Raw genomic sequence first — 12,862 nt, forward strand, 5'->3', positions numbered from 1 at the left:
CCTAGCCTTCCAGGGAGTTCCTGTGCTGCACGTTGAAGGATCAGCAAAGCACCATGGCAACAGCCTGAACTTGTAATTGGCTCTCTTTCCTGTGAGGCATTCCCCTTCCAAATGAGCATCCTGTATCTGACAATAGCTTCACTTCAGGGATCTAAGACTCAGGTCAAACCGCTGCTTCTCCCAGAGAGCTGCCTTTTGAGGTGAAGCCAGACCGAATCTGGGTCTCTGCATGTTGGCTCCCTGTACCGCACGCTGTCCTCTGAGACACAACCTGTCTCTTTCTGGGTAGCCCTGCTTGCGTATGTGTGTGTTTTCACAAGTAACCAGACATCTTTGAGTCAATCGTTTCTGCTTTGTAGGCTGACATGTTGAACCTCAGTGCAATTTTGAACTCCAGGTGAATTGCATAAATTCCAAGTTATTTGTTTTTTAAAGATAGAACTGTCACAATGGCCTCTCACCTTCAAGTCACAAACCCAGCACCGACTGAAGACGGAGAGGTTAGAAAAGACAGATTTATAAGTTCTGATTGGTCTGCTGGCCTTTAGGAAAGAAACAAATTTTGCTTAAACTATAGTAAAAAATATCTTTCATAATGGCTTGGAGACAGACGATTTCTTCTGTAGCTATTTTCCCCCCATGCACAAGACTTAACCAAATATAATAATAAGCAATTGTCCTCGTTTTGCTTTCTTTTGTATCTATGAAATATTTGCAAACATTTTGGAGTTGACTAGACTTATACTACTCCAATAAAGCCATTCTGTCATGTTTTGAACAAACATTAATGGAATACCTGAAATAGCCAGGCAAAGTGTATGTGCGTGTGGGGGTGGGGGTGGATAAAGCAAATGGTCAAACAAAGAATCCTTTTATGGTTTTAGTCAACTTTCATCCTAGGAGAATAGCCAGGTTTATTAAGACACCTTGGCTAGTCCACAGGCAACAGTCTAAAGAGGGTGAGGAGGGCCCCTTAAGTGCTGTGGTTGGCGGCTCTGCTCAGGAGATGAGAACAGATTGGAAAACCATCATATATGGCAAGATACCTCTCCCTAGCCTCTTTCTCCCTGTAACTTCCCTTTGCCATAGGATCCTGTTGGGATTCATGGTGCATCAGTCTGTTTGGTAGAAGGTGGTGGCTTTCAGCCCATGGGGCTGGGTAAACTACACACCTTCTCTGTTTTTACAGAAGGGCTCAGTGTACTCATGCAAGCCAACAGAGGAATGTCATCTTTTTCCCATGCCTAAATGGATTCTCCTATGATCTTTTGACCAAAGGCAGGGCGAAGCACACCAAAAACAAAGTTTCCCAAAGTCATCCTAAGGTAACCATAAAATACACACGATGCAGTATACAAATGGAGGCCATCCAGGGTCAGAAACCAATCTAGACCCTTTAAATGTTGCTTAGCAACCACCACTGGTTTTCCTCAGCAAGGGAGGGCCTTACCACACTGACTAAGGCAATTATTGCTGTCATCAAAAAAAATACTTATGAAGGACCCACTTGTTTAAGGCTCTGAAAGACTAAGAAAGGCAGATGTGGTCTTCTAGAAAGGCAAAGTCATAAGGGTAGGGCTAGCCCTGGTGACTGGACAGGCCAAGGACTGGAACTGATATGTTGAGGTGACAGCTGATGGGGCAGTTAGAGAATTCAGGGTAGGTAGGTTTTCAATGTCTGAATTCCATATGGGAGATGCTTCTGGCAAGCTACGGGTGTTCATGACACAGCCACTGAACCTCAGCTTCGATCTTGTCTTTATGACTGGCCTTGTGACATCACTGCAACTCTCTTCTGTGAAAGGAGAATGACACAGAAGACTCCCAACCCATCTTTCCACCCTAAGTTCTCAAGATTGTGTGATCAATTCTAGACCAGCCTCCTACAGCGTGGGTACAGTATTGACCAGCAACTAGCTCCTCTCGAAAAAACAAAACTCTTTCTATACTGCTGAGGTCAACGGGAGAAGATGGACAAACTTCTGTTTCTAAGAATAAACCACTACTAAGAAGAGAGGTATTTGTCCTAACTCAGAGCTTCACAGCCTGAGACTCTTGGAGCCTCCCTGTCGCCTTACCCAGTTAACTGTTTCAATACGAAGGTAAAATGGATCCTGAATGAAATCATGGCCCAGGGACTTTCAGGACTGAAAGGGAATGAATTTATTTACTTCACCAATTTAATTCTCCAAATGCAGCAGAGAATTTACAAACCGGAGGGCGCTATTTCAAAGACAAGTGAGTTCTCACATCTCCTGGACACAGATCCTATTTTTCTTGAATAATCTGTCCTCACAAGAAAGCCTTGTTACAGAGTCTACCTAGAAATAATGTTCCCAGGGGAAATGGCCAGATTCCCTTCTCAGCACAGACAAAGTTTGTGAATGAACCCTTAGAATACAAACTTCCCCACATCTCCCTCAAGCTGTGTCTGTCCAACATCAGATCTACAAACAGTGCTAAGAAATTACAGTTCCATTTTGAAAAGAGAAGAGCTATCATTTTCTATTAAAAAAACTTAGTGCTATTTTTCTAGAATATTCTTTCTTCATAAAAATCATCTGTGACTTTTTAATGGTCTGCTTTTAATTTATTTAATTTTCATGTTCCCAGCATTACAAATAATAAGTATGCCTGTTGTTCAACACAGACTTCCTTTAATCGCAAGACGCTACTTAGAAAATATGTGAAATTAAATTTTGTCAGATCCCTTCAGTTTTTCTTCAGCTTCTGAGCCACTCTCCTCTAAAGTGATGGAAACACATCACCATTTTCTACCCCTTCTCCAAAGAGGAGTTTAAGGTTTGTGCACAGATCATCTGGCTGTGTTCTGAGCTCTTAGTGTCTTCACAGGGAAGGGTGGGATGTTACTGACACTATGCTTCTCAGAAGAAAAGAAAAGCCAGAAGGTAGATGGTACAAGGAGCTCACATTGAGGATGTGAAAGAACTGCTTTAAAACTAATCTGGATTTGCTAGTGGCCATTCTTCACGATCGAAAGTATCATTAAAGTAATGGGTTGAATATCTACCTTATCAAAGACCTGGCAAAAAGTCAGCACTTTTTCTCAATGATCACTTGATGAAGTCAGTGACAGAGAGTTTTAAGGATGGGAAAAAGGTGCCAAACAGAGGAAGGCAGCCCCAGTCATTGCTCCTGTGGGTGGCCATCTACGTATGAGCCCAGCTGTGAGACAGGCGCCTTATTGTGTAGGATCTTCCTGTTTTCGCAGTTTGAAACAACTGCCGAAGTCATTAAAGTCACAATGACTCCTTTTTTTTTTTTTTAGGGACTAACTTTTGACTCATATTTTATACTCTTGTTAGTCATAATTTTATAGGGATTCCCGAGTATCAGGGAAGTGGAGGGGCTGACAGTCCCTCATGAGATCACAGAACACTCACCATGGCAGAGAGAGAAGACAGTTGACCTAGGTTAGTGAGAGATGACTGCAAGCAGTTTGTAGTCTCCGGGGAAATTAATTGGCTTCTTAGGTCTCTGTCTCTTTAGCGGGGTGAGATAGTTGATATCTAAAGTCCTTACTATTTTTTTTTTAATTTGACTTAAAAATAAAACAGAAAGTGAAATCTGGAGCTAGGGTATGGTGTATCACTTTAAAGCCCCTCCCCTGTGAAGCCCACCATTTCCTCTGCTGTTAACAGCTCAGGTTGTCTGGTGCTATGCTTCCACCGGCCTGCTCTCCTATGGCTCCTTCGAAACTCCATGCCCTGCTTCGTTAATGATGTGCTCATCTTATTTGAGGGGCACGTGAAAAAGCACTGAGTGGATTAGTAACTGAATGGACGCAGGAGCTGCAGCCACAGCCATGCCCTCTTTGCGCTGGAGTAGCTGAGCCAGAGAGCACGGTTCCAGGGTGGGCCATGCCTGCCGAGAAGTTCTACTGTGAGCAAACTCCAGACTGGGGGCACAGGGTTTGGTAACGTTCACCGCTCGGTGTTCCCATTAGAGAGACTCTCTTCTGCAGTGAACTGAGAACGGAGTCATTTCTCTTCCTAGCTCCCCAAGGATGTAGTGATTGAAGATAGGTAGGAATCCCAGGAGAAGTGAGCATGAATCTGTTGTCACAGTCACAGTTTTACAACAGAGTGCTGGTCTTTCTGATGCACAAAGCCAGGTCTGTCCATCAGCTAGAAGACAAGTGTTTGCTCAAGAGATGTATGAAAGGCAAAGCAGGGACAAAACATTAATGCTTTTGTACAGAGGACTGGAAAGAGAGAAGTGGGGACAGTATACCGTTGTTACGCGGGTTGACACTAGCTTCTCTTACTCTTTACGGTCTTTCTCCCTACCAGTTCTCTTACTTTCCTTTTTTGTATGATTTTTGGAAATCTTTTCAAGAGAAAATATGACACACATTATCTGCCTGTTGAAATGCTCCTTAGCCTTGAAGTAATCCCCATAAGAATCCTTACAGAACGTTCTCGTGACGACATTCCCTCCTAAATTTCTGCAGTGACACAATTAAATAGAGCAAAAAACACTGTGAATCTTTCTAAGCACTCACATAATCACAGCATTTTATGCAATATATTTCTAAACTATGCATGTGTATTATATTATACAATGCTTGTTATTCATTATAGATATTTGTGCTTCTTCTGCATCTGTAGAATTGCTAGGTTTGGTAGATAAAAATTCAAGATACTCTTTTAAATGTGAAATTCAGAAGAAACTTTTTGAGTATATGTGTATTTCAGATATTACATAGCCAAATCTTTCACAAGGAGTTTCGAAGCTATACTCTCTTCATGACAATCAGCGTGGAAAGCTATGTACACTTTCAGATCATTACAATTTTCCACCCAGTTCTTAAAGAGAGATTTTTTCTTCTTTTGAGAAATAAAAGACCCTTAAACATTCTTGGAACTCTGAACTGCCTTTTTTCCTTCTTCTGCAAAGGTAGTTTTGGTCGAGTTGGAGCGCTGGTCTCACAGTGAAATACAGCTGACCTCCATAATCAACAAATGACCCAAATCATTGAGGCAACTGAGAAAAAGAATTAACGAATCAAGGCTCAGTCTTGAGTTACTCTTTTATCCCCCCAAGGCCACAGAATTTTAATATAACTCTAAAGCGGGTGACTAAAACACTTTAAAAAAAATTACCCATCTAAAACCGTGCAACTTATAGTATTGAAAAAATAGAAATATTGAATCAGATGCATGGATCTGAGTCTAGAGTCCTCTCCTAGTGGAAAACAAAATCTACGGTTGACAATCCCCAGTTCTTCGGGAGGCAACTACACAAAACAAGGCTCATCACCTCAAACATTCTTCACTTCTTAGTCCATAAATACTGGTCATGGCAAGCATTCTACCACAGGGGTTACATCCCCAGCCCCTAGTTTCTAAGACAGGGTCTTGCAATGTTGCCTGGGCAGTCCTTGTGTGTCCTGTCACACCCAGCAATCCAGTTCCTTTAAGAACGGATTCCTACTTTCAGACGCTAACACTGCTTAAGTTATTGTAAATTCCACTTTCCTAAAATGTCTACTGTTGCTACAGCTATACAGATCTGCATAACTCCGTTTTGAGATTACTGCGCTACTGTCCTGAGGTGCACCATGGAGCCGCTAATGGGTTTAACATTAGTTATGCTGCTTTCAGCTGGTGTCTTTCCCATGCTCTCTGAGACGCACGAGACAGTGGGAGGTTTCAGAGCTGCGTTAAGAATCACTCCTCTGGATGAACACTTCTCAGGGCTGGTTCAGCCCAACAGTCTGTCAAGTTTCAAGGCCACCTCTGGGGTCTATCATGAAAATTGAAGCCTTGAGCTGCATAGGCTTACCCTTTTCTATCCTGGAAGCATGTATCTTGTCTCTTTTGGTATGTGTCACATCCACATTGAGAAGAATCTGCCACAGATGGAAGGTTTGAACACATTTGTAAAATATAAAGGATGAAACCAAGTGTCGCAAATTATCTGTAGCCTATTAGAGGACATAGCTATATTTTGCATATTGTTTCCTGTGACAGCTACCATCATTGAGACAAGATGGACACATGCCTTCCCCATACACTATCCCTGAAATGTATAGTTCTGTTGGGATGAAAGCAATTCCGAAGATGGACACCTAGATCTTTTTCTGGAGAAGAGGGGATGCTCATTGCAGACTTGCCTTCTAGTGGATTCTGATGACACAAAAGCCCTGCCAGAGAAGTCGGTAGCTTCTACCACATGTGATATAAAGGCAGCTGATTGTTCTCTCAAACCTGGGAATAAACTCCCACACAGTAGCGTAGTCTGAGAAATTATGCAAGTCTTTGAGCCTCTGGGAAATCAAGGATTTCCACCGTTGAAGAGGGACGACTAGAAATGACGTACGTCTGTGACCTAGTGGACACTCTAGGCCAGAGAATTTGTGTTTGAAGATAGGCTTTATTTCGGAATTTTAAGTCCAAACTCAGGCTCTTCCTCACTATGGGTTCACTGTTGCATGGAGGTTTCTGGTGGTTCCTTGGTGCCTAAACTCTTTCGTTGTTGACTGTAGCTTGCATGACCAACTGCAAAATTCCCACAATATGTGTGATGTGGTACCATGTCACTCTGGCTACGTGTGTGATGCGTGGTACTCATACAGCTGCTGGCTTGCTGTCTGACATTTAGATGGTTCCCCAGGCTGAGGAGTGTAACCAGAATTGTAGGAAAGATAAACGAAGCATCTCAAATGAAAACCATAATTTAAAATGACCTAATATTGGGACCATATCATAAAAGAGCCTGTTTGGAGAAGTCAGGATGTTAGTAACACTACTGATTAATACTTCTCTAATCTAGCCAATTTCAGCTAATTAGGAGACTTCAGAATTCTCTAGGTATCGACCAAAGCTAGGAATAATCGCAGACTGCCTGCCATAAGGATATCTGCCCTATGTATACATTTGCTCAGATTTGTAGTCAATCTGTTAACATATGAATTAGTTGAATATGCTACTGGGGTGAGAGAAACATCAGCCAAACGCCAGAATGAAAATTACGGCCCATCAGTGGCGAAGTAGTCAGGTGCCATGCAACAGGTAGAGAGGGCTAATGATTAATGGACACAACACATGCTCTTAAGTCCCACCTACCCCCAACACCCCAGAGACAAGGAGTATGAAACAGCAGCCATCACAGGGCTCTGATGGCTTAGATTCACATCCTTTGGATGTAGACTTTTTGAGAGAACGATAACCCAAAGAGTGCCAAACTGAACCAGCCAGTCTCTAACAGCCAACATCAAGCATCCCATTTCTGCTCACAAGAAAAGTACATTTGTACAGCACCACTGGGGCAGACTCAGAGGTTTCTGGGCATCATAGTTCTGGGTCATGTGATTAAATATGAGAAGCAGTGATGGAAAGAGCATAGGCTTTTTTCCTGAACTCTTCCTAACAAATTTCTACATGTGAGGACCTCATATCCATTCTTTTTCATGAAATAATTTACCACGCTTTTTAAAAGAGGACCCCTTTCCCACCCAGGGCTTCCTATTCTTTGGCTAGGCTGTCCTATTTTAGCACCTCGTTAATGGGTTTCCTGTGGTAAGCACTTTTGTTGAGCTGGGGGGTGGCTCAGTGGGTAGGATGCTTGCTGAGCAGACATGAGAACCTGACTTTAGATTCCTTGCACCTACAGAAAAGTCAGGTGTGGAAGTGCATGTCTGCTGACTCCAGCATGGGTGGAGGGGAAAGGCGCGGGATGGATGCTGGGATTTATTGGCTAGCCAGTTTAGCTAAAATGGCTTGCCATTTTGGTTCGATGAGACATTGTGTAAAAAAAAATGGTATAAGCAATAAAGACAATTTATATTGATCTTCAGACTCCACATGCACACTCACTATTGAGCACATATGAATGTACACAGATACACACATCCTACACACCCTCTGGAGCTTTCCTTGAAAAGCAACATATGACCTTTATTCGTTTGAAAATGTTACTGTTAGTTGTACAATATGCCACTAGACAACACCCAAGTACTTTTACAAAAGTATCTATTAAAGAGCTCATTAAAAGTTCAACAACAACAAAACAACCCCAAACTCTCTGAAATTGAATGATATGGACAAACATTTAAAATATATTCCTGGTAGCCCTTGTTGAAACAGTGCCAAGGGCACTCCCATGTAATGCTAAGGAAGATGCAAATAAGCTTTGTAACCAGATCCTGAGTGTTAAAAGGCAGCAGGGAAAAAAAAAAAAATCAGCGGTAGCTCATCCTGTCAAGAACACAAATAATGGTCTTGGTTGGCCAAGAAAAATATGCCAAGTGTATCAGTCAACACGGCTGTATCTCAATGATCTGACTCAGAATGGAGCCAGCTGCGGTCATCACAAGGGGCAGGGGAGGGGTTTGTAGCTGGCAGGGTAGAGGACTCTTCTGGGGAATGTCAGATCAGTTAGGTTCTAGGCTTAGTGGACTGGATATCCAGCACAGGGGCTACACTAGAGCACACTCACTTCACTAGAGAACCATCAGAAGGTTCATCAGCTTCCTATGGTCAAGAGGACATGCGAAACAAGACTGTAAACCCATCAAATCCTAGCTCCCTCCAAGGCTAGCTGTGATATTAACTGACAGGATGCCAAAGAGGATGGTCTGCAGAAATACCATGCAGAAATACCATGAAGAGTGCGTGCAGCTGAAGAGGTTCACTGCCCAGGGCCTGACTGTGTGAAGGGACAGGTCCTCCAGGTTATGAGAGGACGAGAAAGGCATAAAGGCCTGGGCTTATTCATTCGCAAGTGATAGGAAGACTCTGGTGCTCTCTCTTCAGCCAAGGTTTTAATAAATGTTCTGACGCTGAGGGTAAAGAGGAAGTTGGAAATCCACCGTGTTGACCAACCAGAGTCAGTGAAATTTTAGTATGTCTTTGCAATTTATCCCTACTTTCCCCCCATACTAAAACGAGTATTTGGGTTCTTTAGTGAGTTTCCCTTCAGTGTACTCTCTCCTTTTCAATATTTTAGCTTTTTAATTCAAGTCTTCTGGGTTTTGTTCCAAAAACCTAAACATCAAATGTCTTTCTTCAGCTGAGGATTTGTAACTTTTCTCCTCCTTCTTTATATGCTAAGAACTGTCACTTACTCGGTCACATAAATAATATCACATAAATAAATAATGCCTGGAGATGGGTAGATAGCAAAAGAGCTGAAGCTAGCGTGTCAAGAATCCTTTAAATATGAAATAACTTTCTTAATAAACATGATATCAGCACAATTAATTCTCCCTGAGTCATTTTAATTTCCCCCAGCATTTTTCATTATAAAAAATGAATAAAAGATAATTGCTTATTCATATTTATTATAAAATATTTGAATTATTTACCTCAGAATTATAAATGTTAATAATAATAAACTCATCTTGAGCCACAGTAGGTAGTTTCCAGCAAACAATAAGCCTCTATGCTGTGAGTGAGACTGACCTGACTCAAAGTGTTTATAAGCATTAATAACATTGACATTGTTTATCAGTGGGCAGCTGCCCATAGGATCGAACTAATTCCACTGTGATGTCGGTAATGGGAGTCAAGAATGGGGAACTCAGATAAGTCACGAGAGCTTCACACTGAGACATTAATTTTAAAGAGACCTCACATGGGTAGGGAGGGGGTGACCTGAGATTCCCACCTTGATCCTTGATCTCAGCTTGCTGGGTTAGCCACTCTGTCAAGCAGCTGGAAAAATCCACAGCCCAGCAACTTTTTTTTTTAAACCCGGATGTAAACTCCAGTTCCCAACAGACAAAAGGGAGAGATGAGGGGGATTAGAGCTGGATTTGAAATGAGACCCCTATCTCAGTGCCGATATCCTCCCTTTATCCCCTAACTCTGGAGAAGTCATAGAAAAATAAAATTACTTTTCAGTGAGAATATCCCTTGGATTTTCAAAGGTATTATATTAGATTGTATTATCTTAGATATTTAATCTTCACTTTGTATTGATAAGAAAATGGGTCTTATTTATAAAATGTTTCCTCATCTGTAAAATGACTTCAAATAAATAGTACTTAATTAATTTTTTTCTTGAAAGTAACAGGATGCAGCCCCCCCCCCCACTTCCACAGAATATACCTCAGGTTTCCCACACTGGGGGACACGCAAGGGTCCCACAGTCAGAGTGCAATAAATAAGCCTCACCGTGGGAGCACAGTCATGACCATGGTGTCTCCCCTGCCACATAAATCCATAAATAGGACTTTTTAAGCTTCCTTCTGGACTGAAAGTTGCAGGATCATGGCTAGTACAACTATGTGAAACTATAATCGGAAATCAAACGGTAAAGTTTTTTCTTATTTATCAAATTTCATCATCTACAGTGATCAAGGACATTAGTTGTCTGGTCAACACTTAGTTTACTTCATCCTCTATGTAGCACAGCCAATCTAACTCAATTGGAAAGATATTTTTACTTAGTGATGAATTTTCTTATTAAGGTATTCGATGCCAATAATTCTTGTGCTAAATCTATTTTTTTTAAATACTGGTTTAATCTGTTTTTTTGTAAAAAAAATTCTAGGTAGCTGTACCTGATTTCATCTTCATAACTGTTCAAGGTTATACTATTTTGCAGTCTACTGAGCAATGAAAGAGCGATGTGGTCTTGTAATAGGTTTTTAATAGCAAATTTAAAATTTACTATTTTTGAAATGTAAAAGTTAGAAGATTAAGGTGGCTCCAGCCTGAAGGTGGGTTTTACCTTAATAAACTTGCTACACTTCCATCTGGGAGGGCTGGAGGCATCCGAAGCAGTTCACTGTACACGGTGACTGTTTCTGGAAAGGGACAGATTGTGACTGCTGAGCAGAGGTATGTGGCTTCTAGCTTTAAACTCTGCTCCATGAATAGGCACAGATCATCAGGTGCTTTCCAAAACAGGCACACCAGAACAGAAGATTCCCTATCGTCTTCGTACTCAGCAACCTAACAGTTCTTTCTTTGTGGAAGCATTTGGCTACTTTAAAGTAAATCAAACAAAGGAAGTTACAGTAAAATCTCCCAGAGACGAAATAGTTTGGCACCAGCTGAGGGAAACAGCACATGCCATAGGGCAAGGCAGAAAGGAGATGGTAGGTCCCCGAAAAGAGCTAAAGCAAGTCTGTACAGGAAAGCAAGCTGACAACTGGCATGTTGCCGCCAAGAATGCAACCCCACTGACCAGCATGAGTGTGTGCTGGCTCCTTCTGGTAGGGTATTTTGGTTTTCATAAACAGTAAATGATCCTCGCCTGCTGAACCCATTTCACCTAGAAGTTAAATATGTTGAAAGGATTGTGTAACAAGAAGCCTCACCCCTGGCTTTTCTTCCATAGATAACAATGGCAAGGAACTTGGTGGGGCTATGTGAGTCTGGGACTATTCTCAAAGATGAGACATGCAAAGAAAGGCAGGGAAGTAGAAAGAATGGAAACCGAATGCTTGTTCCATTACGGCGCTGCAGTACAATATTTCAAGATAGCTATTTTGGGTTTCTAATGGACTCCCCTGCTCTAGTATTCTCCTATCAGCTGGTCAGAGTCTCACAGAGGGGGAAATTCCTTCATTTAATTCCTTTTGAGAGATGTGTTCATTTATAAAACTTGCAAGCAAGTTAGCTAAAAGACAGGATGAATTAAGGCAGGATCCAGTGAAGGAACCAGTTCCTAGATACAGCGATGTAGGAATATTTAGATTAAGCAAAGTACTACAGATCACATTGATTTCAGAGAGCTAGCTCACAAACTAACTGGCTCCAAAAACTTTGATTTGGTAGGTTTCTATAAGACTAGAATTTCAAATACTGAATCACACTCAAGAATACAATTCTATTTTCTAATTTAAAATCAATAAAAAGACTAATTTGAACAACAGGAAATAAAGACTAATCAGCTACATATTCCCTTTCTTCTCTGAAGACAATAAAATAAGAAATTTGTCTGAAACCGGGAGTTCCTCAGTCTCAGTAGCTCTGTTCCAGAGCTATGAATTCTCTATTTTATGGTCAAGCTACAGGCTCTGGGAAGGACATTCTACAAGGCTAAACTGCTGCCATCATTTAAATGATAATAAAATCAAAACAGTAAGACACCCCCCCCCCTTTGGGGGACAAAGGGAAAAGTGGTTAGGCAGGGAACAAGGAAATTTGGAAGTAGACCACAGCTTTCCTATCTTATCTTAAGCTAAGTTAGGAAAAACAAAGCACGCTGGAATTTTGCACACAAATCTACAAGAAGCAAAGGATGCCTGACACTACTATCCCCATTTTCATGAGCCCTTAGGCACCATTTCTTAGAAGTATGAGAGTTCCTCCCTTACCTGTGTTAGAAGGACTGCCTTCCAGCCTGGGCTGAGTCTGGAATTACTGGCTAGGATAGAGACTAACAAGGTAACTGTACTATAGAAATTTCAACCAGACCTAACCAATAAAGATCTGCGTTAGAAGGATAAGACCTCCCACCAAAACACTACCCAATTCATTGAAGAATTTATGTACGTGTACCTGTAAACTTTCCTTTCCATTTGTCTCCTTGGGATCCTGATCCCCAAAACTCTGTCAGCCTCACCAAGTCCAAAGCCTCATGCAAGGTGTTAGGTAAGCACACTACCACAATGAGCCATATCCTCAGCACCAATAATTGAAGGCATGTGTGTGTGTGTTTGTGTGTGTGTGTGCGTGCGTGTGCGGAATTAGAGTTGGATCTTAGAGCCCCCTGCGTGGCAGCAAACACCCTACCAATGAGCTACATCTTCAGCCATGGTGCTCTTACTCATTTATGCTAATCAGGTTGTTTCTACTAAATCCCACGTTACCCATCTGTAGGTAGTGCCTATTAGCAAAGAGACTGGATACTCAATGTGGGTGAAGGACTTAGCCGAGTGTCT

At 41.7% G+C, this 12,862-nt stretch overlaps 1 protein-coding gene and 1 pseudogene across 4 annotated transcripts in view; both read right to left on the reverse strand.

The window, feature by feature from the left end:
• The window catches only part of Pde4b (phosphodiesterase 4B), a 429,840-nt gene that overhangs the window by 19,060 nt on the left and 397,918 nt on the right, over positions 1 to 12,862 (reverse strand). The window contains exon 1 of one of the 4 annotated variants that reach the window (XM_038333483.2): positions 10,702 to 10,748. The exons of the other annotated variants lie outside the window; for them this stretch is intronic. The gene's annotated coding sequence lies outside the window, so the exon portion shown is untranslated. Of the gene's footprint in view, positions 1 to 10,701; positions 10,749 to 12,862 lie in introns of those variants that run through there. 4 annotated transcript variants of the gene reach the window in all.
• LOC119818179 lies at positions 10,037 to 10,190 on the reverse strand (annotated as a pseudogene).

Source organism: Arvicola amphibius, chromosome 6 (assembly GCF_903992535.2).
Source record: "Arvicola amphibius chromosome 6, mArvAmp1.2, whole genome shotgun sequence".
Classification (NCBI taxonomy): domain Eukaryota; kingdom Metazoa; phylum Chordata; class Mammalia; order Rodentia; family Cricetidae; genus Arvicola; species Arvicola amphibius.